Below are 22,220 nucleotides of genomic sequence, written 5' to 3' on the forward strand. Positions count from 1 at the left end.
GCAAGTTGGAAAAGGCTTGTAGTCTGTGACTACAGATACCATTAGCACCTCCTGGACACAGTCTATTTACCCCTTTCACATCCTAGTGTTATCAAGAGAAAAACAGTTTGGCTGCAACATAAAAACATCCTTTGATGGTATGTAAGCCGATTAAATATTCTGCCTTGTACCAGATTATATATCTCAGTCAAAATTGAAATCCATGTCCTGGAAATTTTTTGTTTATATTTTGTGAAATCATAAATATTAAAATATAAGTTATCTTAACCCAAAAGTCCCATAGACAAGAAAAAAAATGAATAAAACCTCAGTAAAATTAGGTTGTGAATAAAAACTGTTGCTGTATAATATTGATTAGGGGTACAGACTCTGGAGCTAGACTACCTGAGATTAAATCACAGCTCTGAACTACTCGGCTGTATAACCTTAAGCAATTTACCTCTCTGTTCCTTCGTCTCCTCATCTAAAAAAGAAGGGTACCTGCATAGTTTTCTGTTTTGGGTGATTATCAGGAGTTGATTGGCAGTGAAATTCATGCCTCAACCTGAGGCCTGCAATACAGAACTTAAATCGAACCAAAAATCTTGTTACAATATTAAATTGATACCCATGAAAGTTGAAATGCTGTTGGAATCAGCTCAAAATGACGATTATTTTTTCTGATCACTCTGCTTTCCTGATTTTAGATTTGTTACTTGAGATTTCAATAGAGATTTATAGCACAAAAGTTTTTTTCCTTCTTATATTTTCACTATTTAAAGGCAATGACACAATGCAAAAACATAGAAACTAAAATTAGTGATTGTTAGTAGTACTTGGATCAATTATGGACACTAGGAAAGGAAATAAATTATAAAGGCAGCATTTGAATATGCATGTATACTGTATATATATGTACACATATGTACTTTAGTAAGCATTCTTATTCTTTTCATTGTAGGAAGTTGGGTCATTTCACTCACTGATGAGTGTAATGTCAGTACACTCATCAATGCAGAGTAGTCAGATTTAGTGTATAGATTATGCAACTCTTAAAGAATATTAGTATAATTGAAAAAGTCAAATAAAAAAATCCAAATTCTCAATTCTCCTCGTGATTCAAAAAGCAGAGAGGATTTATAAATAAATTACATAAAAGTTAGGAGATATTTCTGTGCTGCATAAGCACTTTAAGAAATTTAAAAAAAAGTTTTACTTCATTGCTCATTGACATGTTTGGTAAATACAAAACTGGTATTTTCTCAACCACCTTGGTCAAGACCTACGTAGGCACATATACAACTGACCAAAAATGTTAATTTCCAGATAAAAGGTATTTATACAAGCAATAGCAAAGCATTTGTCCTTAAGTTTTTCCTGTTGAAACGTATATTTATAAATATACATTCTAAAGTTAAAACATACATCAGCGAACTTTATATTAATAGTTATGGGGGAAAACGTGACTCTTCATGTTCTGCAGAGAGAACAGATTGATATCATAAACTTCTGATTATAATACTGGCAAAAACACTCTGAAATATCATAGTAAATGAAAAAGTCATCTGATTATTTAGTGAACACATTCTATCTCATGTAACAGTAAATGGATATCACATTTGCTAGAATTTAAGAAATAAATTGGAGGAAAATGACTGCTCTTTTCTATTATTCTTTAACTGTATCTTTAGTAGTAGTTTGTGCTATCATTTGGGCAATTTGTGTATGTTTTCTTTTCCCTCCATCTCCTGCTTCCAGAGCACTATTTCCCTTTGATTGAGGAGTTGCCGTGACAGAAGATAATGAAGCTCATGGCTCTCAGTGGGTAGCCTGTCACTGCTGACTCTGGCTGCTGCCTTTTTCTTTCTTTGCACTCCTCTGATTTTTCCAGGCACAATGAGAAACAATTATTAAAGCCATGCGCCACTCTAAAATATTATACCACCAAATGGTTATTTTTTAAGAGACTTTCAATCTTGTAAGTCTCTTTGTTTATCCTTAGAAGTGGTAAAGTTTATCATTATTTTCTATTCAATCTTCAGCATAGGGATGAGAGATTGTTCTGTGCCTTGGAGGAGGCAATCTTATACTGTGCACAATTTATATAACTTCTTATGTTGGTCCTCATCACGTCAATCAAAAACCTTTTGCACCTTGTACCTTCTACCTGAAGTCTTCCTCTATTGACCTGGTCTGTTGTGAATTCCTGTGTCAGGAACCAGTAACCTTTTTGAGAGGATGATCTCGTAGACTTGATTACTGTCTACCAGAATCCAGTTCTCATTCTCTTTCTGTCACAAGAAAGACTATACTTTTCAGGCCACTTGTATATGAGAATGGTTCAGAAAATTACCCTGACCAATGAAATATGAAGGAATATGATATCTATCATTTCTAGACTATGAAAATGTCACAGATGATTCCCCACGTTTTCTCTCCTCTATGGCAACCAAGGAGGCCAGGTGTACTGACGGTGCAGCTATACATTTGATACTTCCATCAGCCTGTGTGAAGCTGAGACACATTGCCCCTCCCAGACACACATACCATTATTTACACGTGTAGGACATATAGTGTAAGTAAGCAATTATCTTTTGTTTGTTAAGCCACTGAAATTTCAGCATAAGCGTATCTAATACAGAGTAGCTATTCTCCCTTTATCTAAAGAATTAAGGTCACTGGACAGTATAAATGTTATTGACAACCTAGAAATACTTAGCAAGACATATAGGTATGGCAGGACTAAAACGACCCACTATTTGCTGCCCTTCCCTTCTCCACAAAGCAAATTCCTAGAGGTAACCAAAGAACGAGGGAATAAAGTGTGTGTCAAAGAGGTATAGATAAGAACTTGACCTGTCAATAGATTAAGAGGCAGTGGGAGAATTTGGAAAGAGGATAGGATTTGGATTCTAACCCTACTAACTGAAGCCTGTGTTCCATTCAACAAGTTTGACAAAAGTACCTGACCCAGGCTTCCCTGGTGGCGCAGTGGCTGAGAATCTGCCTGCCAATGCAGGGGAGACGGGTTCGAGCCCTGGTCTGGTAAGATCCTACATGCCGCGGAGCAACTAGGCCCGTGAGTCACAACTACTGAGCCTGCGCGTCTGGAGCCTGGGCTCCGCAACAAGAGAGACCACGATAGTGAGAGGCCCGCGCACCGCGATGAAGAGTGGCCCCGCTTTCCGCAACTAGAGAAAGCCCTCGCACAGAAACGAAAACCCAACACAGCCAAAAATAAATAAATAAATGGATTAAAAAAAAAAAAAAGTACCTGACCCAGGATTGTTGTAAACAATTAAGCATAATGAATGAAATGTAATCTGCAAAAGTGCCTATAAGATAGGGGTTAGACATTCAAAACATGATAGCAATTATTATTATTATTATTATTATTGTTGTTGTTGTTGTTGTTATTATTGTTATTGTTATTGTTAGGCTAATAGTCCCATTTGTATGTTAAGATATATAGGCTAATTAGTATAAAATAACAATACATAAAAACTCTCATCCCTTCCCAATGGTAAGAAGTGTTCTTTTCCACTAATTCAAGATTTCTTTTTAATGTAAAAGTTTAGAGTACTCTCAGGTTTGCTGTTTATTTTAATGCTTCCTTAAGGGTCAGCCAGCACATAGTTGAAAAAATGGTGAGTTCTCATTAACTTATTTGAACTCTCCAACAAAATTTCAGCCTTGAGAAGAAACCCAGGGAGGCAAGGGACTGCTTGGAAATCAAACTGCTTGGCTTGCTTCTGGTCCTAACTTACCCTCCAATTTGTGCTGCGTGTATACTAAAATGGGAAGAGGGAAAAAAACCCTGCCCGATAGCAACTACAAATTCAGGAGACATAAAATCAGATTATGTATTCCTTGAGGATGGAGACCATACGTTATTAATCTTTGTCCCTTAACATATAACATTGCTCACACATTGTGATAAATAATAAAAATATTGTAAATAACTTAGCAAGTGCAGTACATCATTTATGATGTATGTTTTTAGGATTTATAGGTTCTTTTTCAAAGTTCCTCATTTTTTCCCTTTACATACATTTTTATTCCGTAAAATTAAGATGAATTTTATTAATTTCTATTAAATGCTCTTGAGTTTATTTTTGCAATACCTACATCACATAACCATCATACATAGGTAAACATGTACAAAATTAAAGCATAATCTTTACGTCTTGTTTTCCAAAAATGCAGGATTTTCATTGTATCATTCATTGTCTCTAGACTCACACTTAATTGACCAATTTCCATCCTGAGGCCTTTGCAATAAAAATATAACTAACTCCTATATACAGCACAAATAAACATAAGAGAAACAAAAATTAAATATAATAATATATTTCACCATATGTTTTCTGTAAGCAGTAATGCTTTATGTAAGCTCTTTGTCAAGAAACAACAAAATTTTTTTGAAATTAAAAACAACAAAAATTTTATAAATCCCTCTGTATTCTTTGATTTTAACTTAGTAGCAAATAACAACCCTGAGAATCAATCATGCAAGAAACTATGTACTGTATAATCAGTGATTCAAAATTATGACCATTCAGTATCTGTTTGTCTTCTCTGGGAAATGTCAGCAAACATAATTTTACATTAAAGTGCCAAATTCGGGGCTTCCCTGGTGGCGCAGTGGTTGAGAGTCTGCCTGCCAATGCAGGGGACACGGGTTCGAGCCCTGGTCTGGGAAGATCCCACATGCCGCGGAGCAACTAGGCCCGTGAGCCACAATTACTGAGCCTGCGCGTCTGGAGCCTGTGCTGCACAACAAGAGAGGCCGTGACAGGGAGAGGCCCGCGCACCGCGATGAAGAGTGGCCTCTGCTCACCGCAACTGGAGAAAGCCCTCGCACAGAAACGAAGACCCAACACAGCCAAAAATAAATAAATAAATAAATTTAAAGTGCCAAATTCACAACAACCTCACATAAAAAGTCACATTTACTGGTCCTATTTTGACAGTTTTAGCAAAAATTGATTGACTATATTGAAGTACCTTTTTTTCCTCGCAACATAACTTTATTTGTATTTGAGATACTGCAGTAAAGCAATTCTTAAACCTGACAACTGCCTCGCAATAAGAAGAGCTTGTTCCCGAGACTCTGAAAGGAACTCTTTGTAATCGTCTCAAATAGGATATGAAAGTAACGTGCTTAGTCATCTGACACAACATCCATAACTTATGAAGATGCAACTGAGACATGATAAATTCAGCTACTTCAAAATTTTTCTTACACAATTTATTTTTTGAAAGTTCACTTTGGAAGCCTAGAATTGATAATGACATTAATTTGATTGAAAAAGACTTTTTTGCCAAGAGGACCTTTGTTTCTTACTTGGAGATAGATAGATAGATGATAGATAGATAGATAGATAGATAGATAGATAGATAGATAGATAGATAGATAGATAGATAGATAGAAAGATATAGGGATAATATATCCCAATTTTTATCACTTGGGTTTTCTTAAGAGTGTGGACCATAAAGTCATTACATTCAAAGGGTGAAGATTCAAGAGTATTATAAGTATCCTAAGCCATTTTCTGGTCCTAGTTAATCTTATTTTCATAAAAATTGATAAGCATGCTTTTTTGAGTTCTATATTTTCCAATCATAGCTTTTCTATTAAAATTCATGTGTGTTATTTATGTGTGTGTGTGTGAGTACATAGTGTGTTGAATTTAATGGTAGCTGCAACATTTGATTACTGATTTTCTGCAACTTGCTTGAACTCTATATGGCTCAGTATCTTCACCTATAAAATAGGGTTTGTGAAAGTCACTGATCCAAGGATTTTTCATGAAAATTAAATGAGATTATGAGCCAAGATACTTAATTCATTTCCTAGCAATTGGGAACAATGACTCTTAGCTATCACTATTACCACTATTTCATTTTCTCTAAGTTTCACAATGTATGTACTGTTTTACAATGTATGACAGATGGTTGCTTTTTTTTCAGATGCTTACTCTACCTAGTGATTTAATTTTCTATTCTAAAATCTCCTCTGATCTTTCAGAGAGTTTCAACTTTTGTCATTTTAAAATTCTGAACAATTTTCTGGACCCAACAAAAGTATTTATATATTTTTATATCTACATTGTTTATCTTTATTAGTTCTTGTTAGCTTAAATTTTACAATATTATTATAACCATTTAAAACATATCTGAGGAAATCTATTGATATAGAAATATTTTTCTTATATTGAAATATGTTATTTACTCAACCTATTTAGGTAAGTTTTGTGCTTTTAGCTGTTAGACTTATTTACCAATTTAGGTCTAAATTTCCAGAAAGTGCAGAAAGAAAAAAAAGAACTAATGACTAGGAATCTTATATTCACAAAAACTATCTTCCAAAACTGAAGGCAAAAATAAAGATTACCTGATAGATAAATAGAAAATTCACTGCTAGCAATTCACCTTACAAGAACCCCTACAGGATGTTCTTCAGGATAAAGAACTAACATCAGACAATCATCCAAATGTACAAAAATAAAGGGAGACAGTAAAAGTATATATTTAGGTAATTATTAAAATGGCAGATATGAACACAACCCCTACCAATAATAACATTACATGTGAATATATCTCTGGCTTTTGATTTAATTGCTTAATATATTTAATGTTATTATTTTTATGGTTTTATTTTTGTCTCCCATTTATTTATTAGTTTTAGATTGTTTTGATGGTTGCACAATTTTGTGAATATAATAAAAACTAATTAAATTTGGCACTAAATAGGTGAATTATTATGGGAATTCTATCTTTATAAAGCTGTTAAGAATAAATATATGAATAAATGAAAGGGAACATATTAGTACTGGTAGGTATTGCTATCTTGTAATAATGTGTCATTATACATTATGTTTAAAAATTATAATTACTAATTCAATTTTAGGCAATGTCTCACTTGCCATATAATGCCACTAAGTGTGGAACTGTATGTAACTCTGTGGAAGATGAGGTGGGTTGGGGGGGGTTTGTTGTATATAAGTTTGTTTTTTTTATTTTCAGATTTTTGTTTTTTACCTCTTAATACTCATTTTTCTAGCTTGTTCCAGTTTCTTCAATTCACTTTCTTTTTAATCCATCCTGAGAATTCTAATTAAGACATTTTAAGTTGCATTCAAAGTTTGAATTAACTATCTGAAAGGGGGAATTTGCTCTCATATCTAATCTTGAAACCCTTCTTTCTAGATCTTCTTTATATAACAGAATTTTTAACATATTCAGACCTGTACAAAGAAATTTCTCCAATTTTCTATGTAAACATTTTGTGCTATTTCACAGTTTCATGGTGCATCCTTGCCCTCAGTTTCTGCTGCTTTTATATTAGGAGTTGTCCTGGGTTCTAGCTGAACAATTAATTATTCTATTCATTTTCCAGGATTTCTTTCCCTCTTGTGCTTCTTTTGAATTATGTCTCTTCCTCATTGTTTATATATTTTCTTAAAATTTCTGATCACAGGGCTTCCCTGGTGGCACAGTGGTTGAGAATCTGCCTGCCAATGCAGGGGACACGGGTTTGAGCCCTGGTCTGGGAAGATCCCACATGCCGCGGAGCAACTAGGCCCGTGAGCCACAACTACTGAGCCTGCGCGTCTGGAGCCTGTGCTCCGCAACAAGAGAGGCCGCAATAGTGAGTGGCCCGCGCACCGCAATGAAGAGTGGCCCCCGCTTGCCGCAACTAGAGAAAGCCCTCGCACAGAAACGAAGACCCAACACAGCCAAAAATAAATAAATAAATTAATTAATTAAAAAAAAAAATTTCTGATCACAGTTGTCGTCAGCAGCATTATCCTTATCATAATCTACTATAGAGATATTAATTAGTACGGTTCAGGCACTCTATTTTATTTTTGCCTTCATAAACAATCTAAAGTCTTGGAACAGTCCAGTGAGAAAAGTACTTAAAATTCCATTTATAATTTGGGAAATCTGGGCTAGAGAAGTGAAGGGTTCTGTCTAAGATGACATAGCTGTTAAGTGGTAGACCTGGTATTAAAATGTGGCTCTGTCTATTAAGTTCAAGCTATTTACCACCATGCTGCTCATGGCAGGGCAACAGAATTTGAAATATACAAACATTGTTCTTATTTTGTGTATTTTAATTCTTTTCATGGACTTTTGGCTAAAAATAGTTTCATGAGTTCAACTCATCCTTTGGGAATCTGATATTTTCCTGTTTCTCAAGCCTTTGGGGAAATAGCTTATCCATAATTTAGTGGGGAAATTTGTATATGAAGATCAGCATACTGCTTTCCACTAGAAAGGCTTTACTTTCTGAAATGTAAATCCTTGTCCAGATTTAATTCAATTCACACTTCAAATTTAGATTAGCCACACTGGCTGATTTGAGATTTGCCATGCAAGAATGAATAAATGATTGAATGATTGAATGAATGAATGAATGAATGATTCCAAGGAGGGTCAAATTATTTATTGTGCATTTATGTAGAAATGAGTATGAATCACATAAAGTCACTTGGGTTAAATTTAATATATATCCGTACAGTATAGCCTTAAATTTATAGTGAAGATACTGTCTGTGTTCAAGTTGTTGCTGCATTAAAGTATGACAGACCGTTCTTGTATAATTTGGTCAGCATAAATATTTTAATTTGAGTTAAGTCTTTGAAGGCAAAATTCAGCCTTTTTAAATTTGGAGAGAATAAAAAAGACTATCCTGCCATATTGTGCATGAGTGTAGATTTTGATTTTCTTGATTTTCTAACTTATCGCTCTCTAAACACTTAGCTGCCTTTGTCTGAAGGTCAGTTACTTTGGCTAATGTTGAAATTAATTTACTTTAATTCCTTCCAGTAGGTACACTGAGTATCTGAAATTGTGACTTTTAAAAACATTTGTTATTAAAGTGTTTATGCACCTTTAAAGTAACTACTTTAATCAGCCCCTTTGGAATACAATATGAAGCTGCACATGATAATAGATATTTTCAAATCACATTTCATACTTCTGAAATTATATAAGCATATGTTCACCATAATGACAACCATCAAGTTCATATAGATATATAATTTGTTTTGGAAGTTACAGTCCTGCCTGCTCTGAACACAGAAACCCAGCTTTATGAATGCATTATTCTATGTGGAGTCACAATCAGAATGGGCAGCCATTTTCACTAAATCTTAAAAAGCCAAAATAAAGACTAAAACAAACAAGCAAAAAACAGTGTTGCAGCCTTACATGTATCTCTAATTGAAATCAGATTCTTTTGTTTACTGTTATGTTTTATTTATGCTTTATTTATTTACTTATTCTTAATATCAGCTTTAGGACATAAATAAAAGAGATATCCAGTTAGGTTTCTTAAAATAAGCCTGGGTCAAACCATTTTTGAATCTTCTAACTGATGTCTAAAGTGACCTCACAGTCGCATTCCAGAAATTTTTTGAGAAAAAAACTGACGTGATCAATTTTTAAAAGACTTTTTTTTTTTTGTAATTGTATATCACTGTGCAAAAGCATTTAATAACTATATTTTGGATGTTAGAAAACATGAATATCTGGTGGGAAAGTCCTTAAAACAAATATAAGATGCAATATTCCTTCAAAAGAAGTCTGATTATCTTGGCAATTCTCTTATGGTTTGGTTTGATTTATTTCTATTCCTTATTTTCATTAAATTGCTATGGTTTTTGGACAAGTTTACAGCATTTGGCAGAAGAAAATCAGTGACAATGACTTAGAGGAACCTTAATCTCATGAAAGAAGTAAATGCTTGTCAATCAAGAAGTATTAACCTTTACCATGTCTTGACCTTTACATTTTCAAGGTGAGCCTCTTATTTGGTAGGGAGTAACACAAAACTCCACAGGATGCTCTATGATCAATACAATCAACAGACCTTCACACTGTATGCTTAAAGGTATTAAGAAGATAAATAAACACATCAGAATTTTACCATTTGGAACAGTCCTGTATTGGATGCTTGCCTCATTTAGGGATTTACAATTGATCACTTCTATATCCCAGACTCCACTGTGTTATAATTCTCAATGACTCCACAAAAGGAAAGGTGAGCTGTTGGCTAATTGTTGGCAAATATTTTGGAGTTTAAAGTTTAAAGATGAAGGCGTATTTATCAATTATATCAACTGAAACATGAGGAATGCAAAATTATCATTTCTTTCAAAATCACATTTTGTAATCATAATATGTTTTTCCTTTTATTCATCTTTTAAATATATTTTGAGTACCTACTATGTACAAGTGACTGTTCTATTCTCCGGCAACACCCCTTTAGAGCTTACATCCTAGTGTGAGATCAACTTTGAACACTTAAGAAAACATTAAAATGTGTAATCAAAACTGCAATAATAACCTGAAAGGAGGGGGATGGGACAAGAGCATGTGACAAGATGCCCTCATCTAGCATGGGTGAATATGAGAAAACTAATTTAAAGAAGAATCATTTGAGCTGTCTTAAAAAATGAAAAGAAACTAACCAGCATGGGAATGTGTGACTTAGGTGATCAGGTGGATTTAGAAGTGGAAGCAGAGAAGAGGAGAGATCCCAGAAAATGTATGACAAAATTCAATATCCCTGAGATGGGAAAGAATATGTCACATTTCAGAAACTAGGAGGGAAATTAAAAGAACACAGAGTGCAGGCAATGAGGGGTGTAATATTGCCAAATTTTACTCTGGAATGGCATTTGCCCTGGAAAGGCTCAGCCCACCAGGTACTTCTGTGTGAAAACTTTCTCTGCATTCTCAAAGAAGAACAAATTATAATAGCACATATTTCAATTTTATTTCCTACTTATTCCTGTTGATTTTTTTTCCTATTTATTTTATTTTTCCATTCTTTTTAATTAAAAATTTAAATAATTTTTTAAAAATTGAAAGTACTTTGAATATCAATATATATCATCATATACAGTGCCATGAATATCAGTATCCCACTGTCTAGATTCAACAAATGTTAAAGTTTTTCTCTTTGTGGTTATTATAAATTGTGATATCTCATCATTAATTTCTTCATGGTGCATTTCTTATCAAAAATATTAGTTTCTTGGGCTTCCCTGGTGGCGCAGTGGCTAGGAGTCCGCCTGCCAATGCAGGAGACACAGGTTCGAGCCCTGGTCCAGGAGGACCCCGCATGCCATGGAGCAACAAAGCCCGCGAGCCACAACTACTGAAGCCTGTGCGCCTGGAGCCCGTGCTCCGCAAGGGGAGAGGCCACCGCAGTGAGAAGCCCGCGCACTGCAGTGAAGAGTAGACCCCCGCTCAAGGTCTCTCAGTCTGGGTGGAATTTAAACATCTCTGAGCCCTGTGTATGTTCCAAGAATTGTTCAATCTATAGCTCCCTGGCATTTGATCTTTACTCATGTTATATCACCTAACCCATGTGCAAATCAATATTCAGACAAGACTGAGGGGAACACAGCAGGTTTTTGAAGTTCCCTTTTTTGTTGTTGTTTTATTTGTTTGTTTCTGTGCAACTCCATTCTCTCTAGTACTCCACCTCAAATATTTCAGCCACCTTGCTCTCTGTCTTCTTAATTCAAAGAGACCTCCATTCTCTGCTTGAGTTCCTATCTCTTTTCCATGATCCAAAATTTTTCTATGAACCAAAAGCCGGAATGATCACTAGGGTCATCTGATTTATTTTCCTTCTCCCAGAGACCACAGTTCTGCACTGCTTATTGCCCCAATGTCTAAAAACAGTTGTTTTGTATACATTGCCCAATGTTCTAGATTTTTAAGGCATGTTGCCTAATTCTATGCCACTAGCTCCTTCATCACCAGAAGGCTTATTCATCTTTTCTAAGTTGTTTTAGTGGTAGTGTATCTACAGTTAAAACTTGTTAAATCCTAATGGAAAGCAGAAATCTAATCTGTTTTTTCCTTGGTTTAGTATTATTTAAGCTTCCTGTCTTTAACAATGTCTGTAATAAACAACATATAACTGTAAATAACAATACTTAAAAACTGTGTTATGGTCAAAATGACCAAAGATGTTAGTGAGTTTCAGTTGACTAATATACCAACTATATAAATAAATTAATCAGTAACTACCAATATACTCTTCTTAATTATTTATAGTTATATAATTTTAAGTATTATTTTTCTTTAGAAATAGAAACTGAAACATATGTCATAACCACATTGATCTACTTAGGCTTCTCTAATATCCACAGTCTGAGAAATCTGGACTTGCAAGGAATTTAGAGCGCTAATATTATATATATAATTATATATATGTTATTATATATAATGTATAAATTATAGCATATACAATAAAATATATGATATATAACATTTATAATAAATTATATAATAATATATATTATATATATGTGTAATTTTTTAAAGCATGGTGCTTCTGCTAACAACTGTGCCTTAGATTTTATATATACCAGTAAATTAGGTAAAATGATTCTCTGTGTAGAACAATGATGTTTCAATACTAGTATTCAGCTTTATTTTCAACAAGTTTCCATTGCATAAATTCATCTAAATTAGAAATTTCATAGCTTCTCTCACAAAAACTTTAGAGTAATGAAATGTAAAGTAAAAATATTGAGAAGAGAAACTAAGGAATAGAAAATAGAAGAAAATATTGCACAGGTTCCCTTTTTAAAACTAACTTCTCATACAGAGTGACTATTTCTGTGGCTGAAATTGTGATTGCTTATATTCTCACTGCTTATAAATGTGTCATAAAGATTTACCCAAAACTTAACACTGGGATTGATATATGCAACTACATTAAAAGATTTTTCTGAAGACACTTTTAACATGAAATGAAATTTAATTATGGGTGCCAAAGCAAAGTTCTAAGCAAAAATGGAAAGTCTGCTCAAACTCTTATAAATTATAATTTTCCAAAGCTTAATTTCAAAATATACCAACATACTAAAATACTAAAATGGCAAAATAAGAAGGTACAAAAGGAACTACTTTAACCCTCTTCTATGTCATTTTCTGTCTTCCCTTTTCAAATAATTCTTTTCCAATAATCTCAGCTATGTAGGTAAGACCTCAACAAATACATACACTATTTTAACACCTGTAGTGTGGTATGACTGTGTTCTCTGCTAGAAACATACCAGTGAATAATGCTAAAGTATTGCCAATCTGGTAAAGAATATAGTGTCAGTGTGTTCTTATTGTTATCTGGCTTTTTAGCGTCTAACCTTCCAAATGGCATTATGTGCTTCATGGTATTTCTCCTTACTGTTGTTTTAATTAAAATGCCCATTCTCCCAGCCAGCAATTGATAGAGCATTGATTTTATTCAGTTACATAGCATTAAGGTATAAAAGACTCAGTCTCGATATAAAATTTTAATACTTTAAAGAATGTTTGACTTTTTTTAAATACAAAAGAATGAATGAATAGGAGAAGCATTTCGTTCAAAGTGTAAAGTGAACTGGAGAATTGTGGACAGACATTATTGCACTCAGATGACTCCAAACAGGAGGAAGGAGACTTTTGAGACAGGTAATATGTCAGTTTATTCCTAAAAGAGGCTCGTTCAAATCTTGGTGATTAGAGACAACTGGGATTATAAATATCCTTTGCCACAATCTCCCAAACAGAAGGCTGCAATGAAAGCAAGGATCAGTAATAATTAAGTTAAATGTTCAATCATGTAATTACAAAATGGCACCGAAAAGAATCAAACAACAGGTGTTAGTAACTTTCTTCTCTGAAATTGACTTTGAAAGCATATATCATATGTTTAAGTACACAAAAGCAGCTTCCAATAGAGACAATACAGCACAAACATTTCATTAATCAACTCAACTGTTTTCTCTTTTAACATGTGCTATTGTTTTTGTTACTACATTTGTAAGAATAATCTAAACTCATTTTTATTTCTGTAATTATAATGCTTATTTCCTGGTCTTTTCTGTCACAGCTTTTCATTTCTCAATTTTTTTCACACTCATTTCACTATTGTATGTCTTTATGTATTGCTTTCAAGAAAATGACTTGAATGATTTCTGAGTCCAAAAGACAAACCTGTATTTCTCTGACTTTCCAAAACAAATGACAATGTGGCTGAATATACGTTCTTGGTCCCTCTATAATCCTTTCAAAAGTTGTGTAAATAGTATTGAATCGTCTTCTGGCATTTAGTGTTATTGAGAAAATATATAAGAAATTTAAATTTTGTTCTGTGGCTGGCAAACGTTTTCAGCCTTTATATTTCTATTTGCTGGGAAACTTTATAATGTTATCTACATAACTGTCATTGGCATATTTTCTTTCTTCTTTGATAAATAGGGATCCAGTCCCATCCATATTTTCACAATAGACAGGTTTGTGGTAGTTTTTGGCTTTGTTTATTAACCCATTTCTTAAAACTATAGGTGAAAAAAGCCATTTGTAACCCAATTTATTGTGTCTAACAGGCATTCATCTCATGTGGTCTTCCTCAGCTGAAGTAGAATCTTCTTTTTTTCCACCACCGCCACTATTTTAACTGATAAAGTGCAGCACATTTCTATTCTTCAGCATGTAAAGCTATTATGGACCTTAATGTCTATGTACTTTGCCTAGAATGTTTCATAAATGAAGTCAGTACATCACTTCCCCACCCCATCCACCCATTAACATTCTCCCAGTTCGTATCTTTTTTGTTTTGTGATGAAGAATGGAAAAGAAGGTTTTGTTCTGCATGGGAGAGTGACACGAGAGATACCTCAGCATATCAGCCATCTAATGCTATGTAAAAGTTCCTTCAAAACATAGTGCTTTAAACAATAATAAATGTTTATTGTCTCACACAATTTCTCTGAGTCAGGAATTTGACAGAGGCTTAGTTGGTAGGTTCTGGCTCAGGTTCTCTCATGAGTTTGCAGTTAAGATGTTAACTGGGGATGCTGTCATCTCAAGGCTTAGTGAATCTGGAGGATCCACTTCCAGAATGACTCACTCATATAACTGACTGGTAAATCCATGGTCGCTGTTGGCAGGAGGCCTCAGCCCCTTGACTTATGGATACATAGAGCTATTGTAGTGTTCAAATAATGGTTTTTGATGTCCCCAGTAGAGAGAGCAAGATGGATGTAGCAATGTCTTTTATGATGTAAACCTGGAAGAAACACACTATAATTTCTACTACATCCTATTGATTACATAGGTGAGTCCTATATTCAGTATGGGAGGGGACTCTACGTGGATGTGATTACTAGGCAAAAGGGATCATTAGGGGCCATCGTGAAGGCCAGCATCACACAGAGCTTCCTCACAAACAGCCAGCACAGTAGAAACTTTAGAACTCTAATTTTGTGTTTGGAGCAGGTCTTATGTTGCTAAGCCTCAGAGCAAAGAGTGCTAAAGATTAAATCACCTTGACCGATTTTTTTTTTTCAGATATGTAATTGTATCCTTTTTTTCTGTGGGAATGCTTGTTGTATCACTACTCTTGAATTTATTGAATATTTGGACCTGATTTCCTAAATGGCTTGTGTTTATTGAATATTTGGTCCTAATTCTGATAATGCAAATTCTAAATGTTAGTCTTGTGAGTTTTCAACTTTTTGTCTTTATATGTGTTTAATTTTGGAGAAATCGATCCAGTGACTGATAGTCATATGCACTTCTTTATTTTGCAAATAAAAGTCTACCCTTGGTAACCTGTTCATTAACTTACATCTCAAAAAATTAATATAAGAACCTTAATGTTTTTAAGACGGACCAAATTGTTAACAAACCTAATGCACACAAGGAAAATCACCAGTAAACCTATTTATTATCAGTATCTTCTACTTTTAATCATACTATACATTTTCACATCAGTTATATGAAAAAAGCACAAGCCAAGGACATCATCACAAAAATATAAACTTCTTTTCCTTTCAATTATATGAGAGAAGTAGAAACCAAGATAATCATCATAAAAGAATGTAAACTCCAGCTGAAAGGACAAAATATGTATAGTAAAAGAAAGTTACAAGATAGGATGTGCTAATTTTCCAAAGAATGGAAAGTTGAGGGTAGATTCATTAAGACTATAAAACTTTTAGATAGTACATTAAGAAAAAAACAGTACTCAGAAAATTTTTTTGTAATTTGTTATTAAATTGACTTATTTTAAAATATTATATTGTATTAAGAAAGAGGAGATTTAAAAGGGGGGCTGCAAGTCATATTCATAAGTATTTCAAGTAAAGTACAAGGGCTAACCTTACATCCTTACTTACTGATTTTGATGATATAATGTTTGATAACAGAAATTTTTAGTACTGATCTAGCTCAGCTCTGTGGGCCAATGTGCCTCCTTCTGTACTGCTCACATTCACCTCTGGAGAATCCTGAGAAATCTGAAGCATCTCTGTCAAAACACTAGACTCACAGCTTGCCAGTCTGTTTTCTTTGGCTCAACCTTTAATTATGTCTCATTGCCTGTTATTCCATAATTGCCAACAGCCCTCAATGGCCTGAGTTACCTGACAGCTGGGGAATACATGATGACTGAAGTATGTGGGTAGTGAAAGATCACTCAGTAGCTTACAGAAGAAAGACCAAACTGAACAAAGATAAAATGAAATGCAAAGAAACTTAATTAGACAAAAAATTTGCAATTACTGATTACAGAATAGATAAAAGAAACATAAATTGTAATTTCCACAATTTAAAATTCAACAGAGAAACTGAAAAGAGGACACTGTTGAAAATTACATTCATGATTTCAAATAGTTAACAAAGAAAGTATGACATAATAAAGAACAAAAACATAAAAATTACTTGTAGGTATAAAAACAGTGTCATGGAGACAAGAGCAAAGGGCATCATACACAAATAATAGGAGACACCAAGGAGAGAATGGCACAGATTGTAAAAATATATAGTCAGACAAATAATAGAAGTAATAACCTTATTTTAAAAATAATTAAATTACTAATTTTTAAAGAATGTCAGGCTTGCTAAATAACTTCCCAGTTGGAGCTATAGTTTTTCATGGAAGACAACATGCCAACACTAATCAGCTCTTGCAGGGTTCATTAATTAGAAGAGGGGGAATTGCTAGAGATAGAGCAAGAGAGAAAGAGAAAGAAGGAAGAAAAATAAGTGAAAAATAAAGAAGGAAGGTAATATGAATATAATTTTAAAAATTGCTAAAGTTGAAGACAAAAAAAAGTTACTAGCATTTCAATTGGAATGTTACTTAAAAATGAATGAGAACCAGAGTGACATCTTTTTATTATTTGTATAATCATATGTCTTACTGAATGAAAAACTGAATGCCAGAAAGCAGTGGAAACACCTTGGAGAGCTTTGAAAAAGGAGGCTGAGAGCCAAGAATTCTGTTTCTTGTCAAGATGTTATTTCAGATAAAGGCAAATAAAAAGAATTTTTAAATGCAAGGTCTCAGAAAATATGTACAATTTCTGAGAATGTAGCTCAAGGAGGTACTTCAACCTAACAAAAATTAAATTAAAGCAATGATTTCCAGAAAGTGAAGGAAGAAACTTATGAGAAAGATTTTTCAAATAATTTATATTTTAAGTGAAAATCAAGATTTGCTTTTTTAAAGAGGCAAAAGTTAAATCAACATAAAACTGGTTAAATTATTCGTCAGATAGAATATGGAAGTTGAGAAAATTTCATCAATATCAAAATTGATTTTTTAGAATTAGATTGATGATGACTTTATAACTGCTCAAATTTTCAGCTTATAAATTAATTAATTGCAAGCCACACACCATTAATGTGAGTGTTAGGCTCTGTCCAAGTTAGTATTTCATATGTTCAAACCCTGGAGTAAAATATAAGTTGGAACGCTCAGTTGCTCTATTTTTTTGTGGGAGTATCAGCTCAAAATTATTTCGTACTACAAGTATGCCCTTGCCATGCCCATGTTGTAAAATTTCCTAAGTATTCTTGAAATCATTTCTGTTTCTGGAACTATTTCTTTAAAACTTTCATTAAGTATTGTTTTCTTTCTTTTTCTTTTAAGTGTCCTATTTTTAATTAAGGGGAATTGAGAGCTTTCATACTTGACTCCTAGTATAGAGCCTGTTTTTTTGCTGTTGCTGTTTATTTCTTTGTTTCTTTATTTAGTTTCAGTTAGCTGACTGATTTATTGATTTTCATTCATGATGATACTCTAACGTATTTCCTTTTATAAAAGCACCCTAAAGAGTTACATATTTATTAGGTTGATATTCCTAAGGCAGCTTTGTGAATTTGAGCTGAGGGAAAAAAACTGAAGGCAGATTTAAGGACCACTTATGATTTACTGGCGCTCAGTGCTTTGAAATATTTCAGGCTCACTAAATAAACAATAGGAACTGTGGTTTTAATACAGGATATAATATTCCAATACTAATTTCATCTTGATGAAACAAAAGGAAATTTTCACAGGATAAATCAACATGGTCTGAGGGGTACAAATGTGACTACAACAGTAGTTTTAAGACTTTTCTTTAACATAAAAATAATCACTATTATTTGATTATCTTCATTATCTTGTTATCTTAAAACAATAAATTTCATAATTTAAACTACATATTCTACAATAATATCACTAATAAATTAATAAAAACACTTTTCTAAATATTTTTCTATTACTTTCAAACACTATATGCATCTTAAGCTTATTGAACAATGAAACAGTATAGAAATCTTTTGTTTTATTCTGCAGATAGCACCAGGCCACAAAAAAACTGTGCATTGTTTTTTTCTAGCTCTGATGATACTAAGCTGTCTCAACTGTTTGTCAATATTCTATTTATAAAGTTGGCTTCTTTTAGTCTTAGCATGTTGAGACAGTGTAAACAAAATTCGTTTGCAACACCTGGCCTAGGATATTTAGCTCATGAGAAATCTTGTCCCCAAATTATAATAATTCAGAGTTTCATCTCATGGCCATGGTGTAAAAACAAAGCCACCTGAGAGTGTCTTCATGGCAGTAGGTATACTAACTAAGAAAAAGTTTAAAATCTCTTGCATTTCTATACACTAATGACGAAAAATCTGAAAGTGAAATTAAGAAAACACTCCCATTTACCATTGCAACAAAAAGAATAAAATATCTAGGAATAAACCTACCTAAGGAGACAAAAGACCTGTATGCAGAAAATTATAAGACACTGATGAAAGAAATTAAAGATGATACAAATAGATGGAGAGATATACCATGTTCCTGGATTGGAAGAATCAACATTGTGAAAATGACTATACTACCCAAAGCAATCTACAGATTCAATGCAATCCCTATCAAACTACCACTGGCATTTTTCACAGAACTAGAACAAAAAATTTCACAATTTGTATGGAAACACAGAAGACCCCGAATAGCCAAAGCAATCTTGAGAACGAAAAATGGAGCTGGGGAAATCAGGCTCCCTGACTTCAGACTATATTACAAAGCTACAGTAATCAAGACAGTTTGGTACTGGCACAAAAACAGAAATATAGATCAATGGAACAGGATAGAAAGCCCAGAGATAAACCCACACACATATGGTCACCTTATCTTTGATAAAGGAGGCAAGCATATACAGTGGAGAAAAGACAGCCTCTTCAATAAGTGGTGCTGGGAAAATTGGACAGGTACATGTAAAAGTATGAAATTAGAACACTCCCTGACACCATGCACAAAAATAAACTCAAAATGGATTAAAGACCTAAGTGTAAGGGCAGACACTATCAAACTCTTAGAGGAAAACATAGGCAGAACACTCTATGACATACATCACAGCAAGATTCTTTTTGACCCAGCTCCCAGAGAAATGGAAATAAGAACACAAATAAACAAATGGGACCTAATGAAACTTAAAAGCTTTTGCACAGCAAAGGAAACCATAAACAAGACCAAAAGACAACCCTCAGAATGGGAGAAAATATTTGCAAATGAAGCAACTGACAAAGGATTAATCTCCAAGATTTACAAGCAGCTCATGCAGCTCAATAACAAAAAAACAAACAACCCAATCCAAAAATGGGCCGAAGACCTAAATAGACATTTCTCCAAAGAAGATATACAGATGGCCTACAGACACATGAAAGAATGCTCAACATCATTAATCATTAGAGAAATGCAAATCAAAACTACAATGAGATATCATCTCACGCCGGTCAGAATGGCCATCATCAAAAAATCTAGAAACAATAAATGCTGGAGAGGGTGTGGAGAAAAGGGAACACTCTTGCACTGTTGGTGGGAATGTAAATTGATACAGCCACTATGGAGAACAGTATGGAGGTTCCTTAAAAAACTACAAATAGAACTACCATACGACCCAGCAATCCCAATACTGGGCATATACCCTGAGAAAACCATAGGTCAAAAAGAGTCATGTACCAAAATGTTCATTGCAGCTCTATTTACAATAGCCAGGACATGGAAGCAACCTAAATGTCCATCGACAGATGAATGGATAAAGAAGATGTGGCACATATATACAATGGAATATTACTCAGCCATAAAAAGAAATGAAATGGAGGTATTTGTAATGAGGTGGATGGAGTTAGAGTCTGTCATACAGAGTGAAGTAAGTCAGAAAGAGAAAAACAAATACAGTATGCTAACACATATATACGGAATCTAAGGGAAAAAAAAAAAAAAAAAAAAAGGCCACGAAGAACCTAGTGGCAAGACGGGAATAAAGACACAGACCTACTAGAGAATGGACTTGAGGATATGGGGAGGGGGTGGGGTGAGATGTGACAGGGTAAAAGAGTGTCATGGACATATATACACTACCAAATGTAAAATAGATAACTAGTGGGAAGCAGCCGCATAGCACAGGGAGATCAGCTCGGTGCTTTGTGACCATCTAGAGGGGTGGGATGGGGAGGGTGGGAGGGAGGGAGATGCAAGAGGGAAGAGAAATGGGAACATATTGTATATGTATAACTGATTCACTTTGTTATAAAGCAGAAGCTAACACACCATTGTAAGGCAATTATACTTCAATAAAGATGTTAAAAAAAAAAAAAAAGAAAAAGTTTAGTGATTACATAAATATATGTAATTATCCAGTGAGTGGTGTCATTTCTGTTTGCAAGTCCAATTCAGCAAAAGATTATTTGAAAAGTAAATTGTTGCCAGGAGCCCTTGTGTTCCAGATCTGCTTTACATAGGCTAGTTTTTAAAGTAATAGCTAAAATAACATCACTATCCTGTAGAAATCAGCTGGCTAAATTACCTTAAAAAGGTTAAGAATTTAATCCATGTAATATTGGCATTGTTTCCTACTTTCAAATATAAAATTAAATATTTTGTTTCTCAGAAATCAAGTCCCAGGTTGTTTTTTATAAAATTTCAATGTTTCCCTAATGGTGGTGCATATAGTTATTTGTCAAAAGAGAAGATAATTTGAAGTTTTTGTACCATATTTTTAACAACTTTGAACTTCTTCTAACATTTCTGTTAGTGCAGATATGCTAGAGACAAATTCTCTTAGTTTTTATTGTCAGAAAATGATTTTATTTGACTATATCCTTGAGGGATATTTTTGCTGAATATAGAACACTGGTGGGATAGTTGTTTTTACTTTCTTTCAATGTTTTCAATATGTTTTTCATTTTTTTCCAGCAACCATTGTTTCCAAAGAGTATTCACTAGTCATTTTTATCATTGTTCTGAATGAGATGTGCCTTTTATTTTTCCCTGACTGCTTTAAATTTTTCTATTTATATTTGGATTTTAGCCAAATGTGTCCAGGTGTCATTGTCTTTGTAATAATCCTGCTTGGTGTTTTCTGAACAAACACACCTCAAATAACAATTGAGTTCTGTTTCTGTTAGCCATTTGAAGACTACCCCATACATGCCCCACATGCATGGTTCAGGGGTTAGTTTATATACAGAATTTAGGGCTTCCTTTCTCTGACTCTCTCCTTTCATAGATACCATCCCTTATTTTCTATCATTTGTGACTGCCATAAAAAATGTCCTATAGATCTTCAGAACATCAAGATGATGGGTTTTCTATCAGAGATTTAACTGTCCAGCATGTTAAATTGCTCCGTTTAAAACACTGGGGCCTTGGGGGCTTCCCTGGGCTTCCCTGGGCTTCCCTGGTGGCACAGTGGTGGAGAGTCTGCCTGCCAGAGCAGGGGAAATGGGTTCGAGCCCTGGTCTGGGAGGATCCCACATGCCACGGAGCAACTAAGCCCGTGTGCCACAACTACTGAGCCTGCGCATCTGGAGCCTGTGCTCTGCAACAAGAGAGGCCGCAATAGTGAGAGGCCCGCGCACTGCGATGAAGAGTGGCCCCCGCTTGCCGCAACTAG

The 22,220-nt window shown here is 34.1% G+C and overlaps 1 long non-coding RNA gene across 1 annotated transcript; it reads left to right on the forward strand.

Moving 5' to 3' along the window:
* Positions 1–4,894: 4,894 nt before the first annotated feature.
* LOC309663444 lies at positions 4,895–10,296 on the forward strand. Its single transcript, XR_014265280.1, has 2 exons — positions 4,895–7,472; positions 7,785–10,296. It is a non-coding gene; the product is annotated as an uncharacterized lncRNA (long non-coding RNA).
* Positions 10,297–22,220: the final 11,924 nt, after the last annotated feature.

This window comes from Balaenoptera physalus, assembly GCF_965194825.1.
Source record: "Balaenoptera physalus genome assembly, chromosome: 6".
Classification (NCBI taxonomy): Eukaryota; Metazoa; Chordata; class Mammalia; order Artiodactyla; family Balaenopteridae; genus Balaenoptera; species Balaenoptera physalus.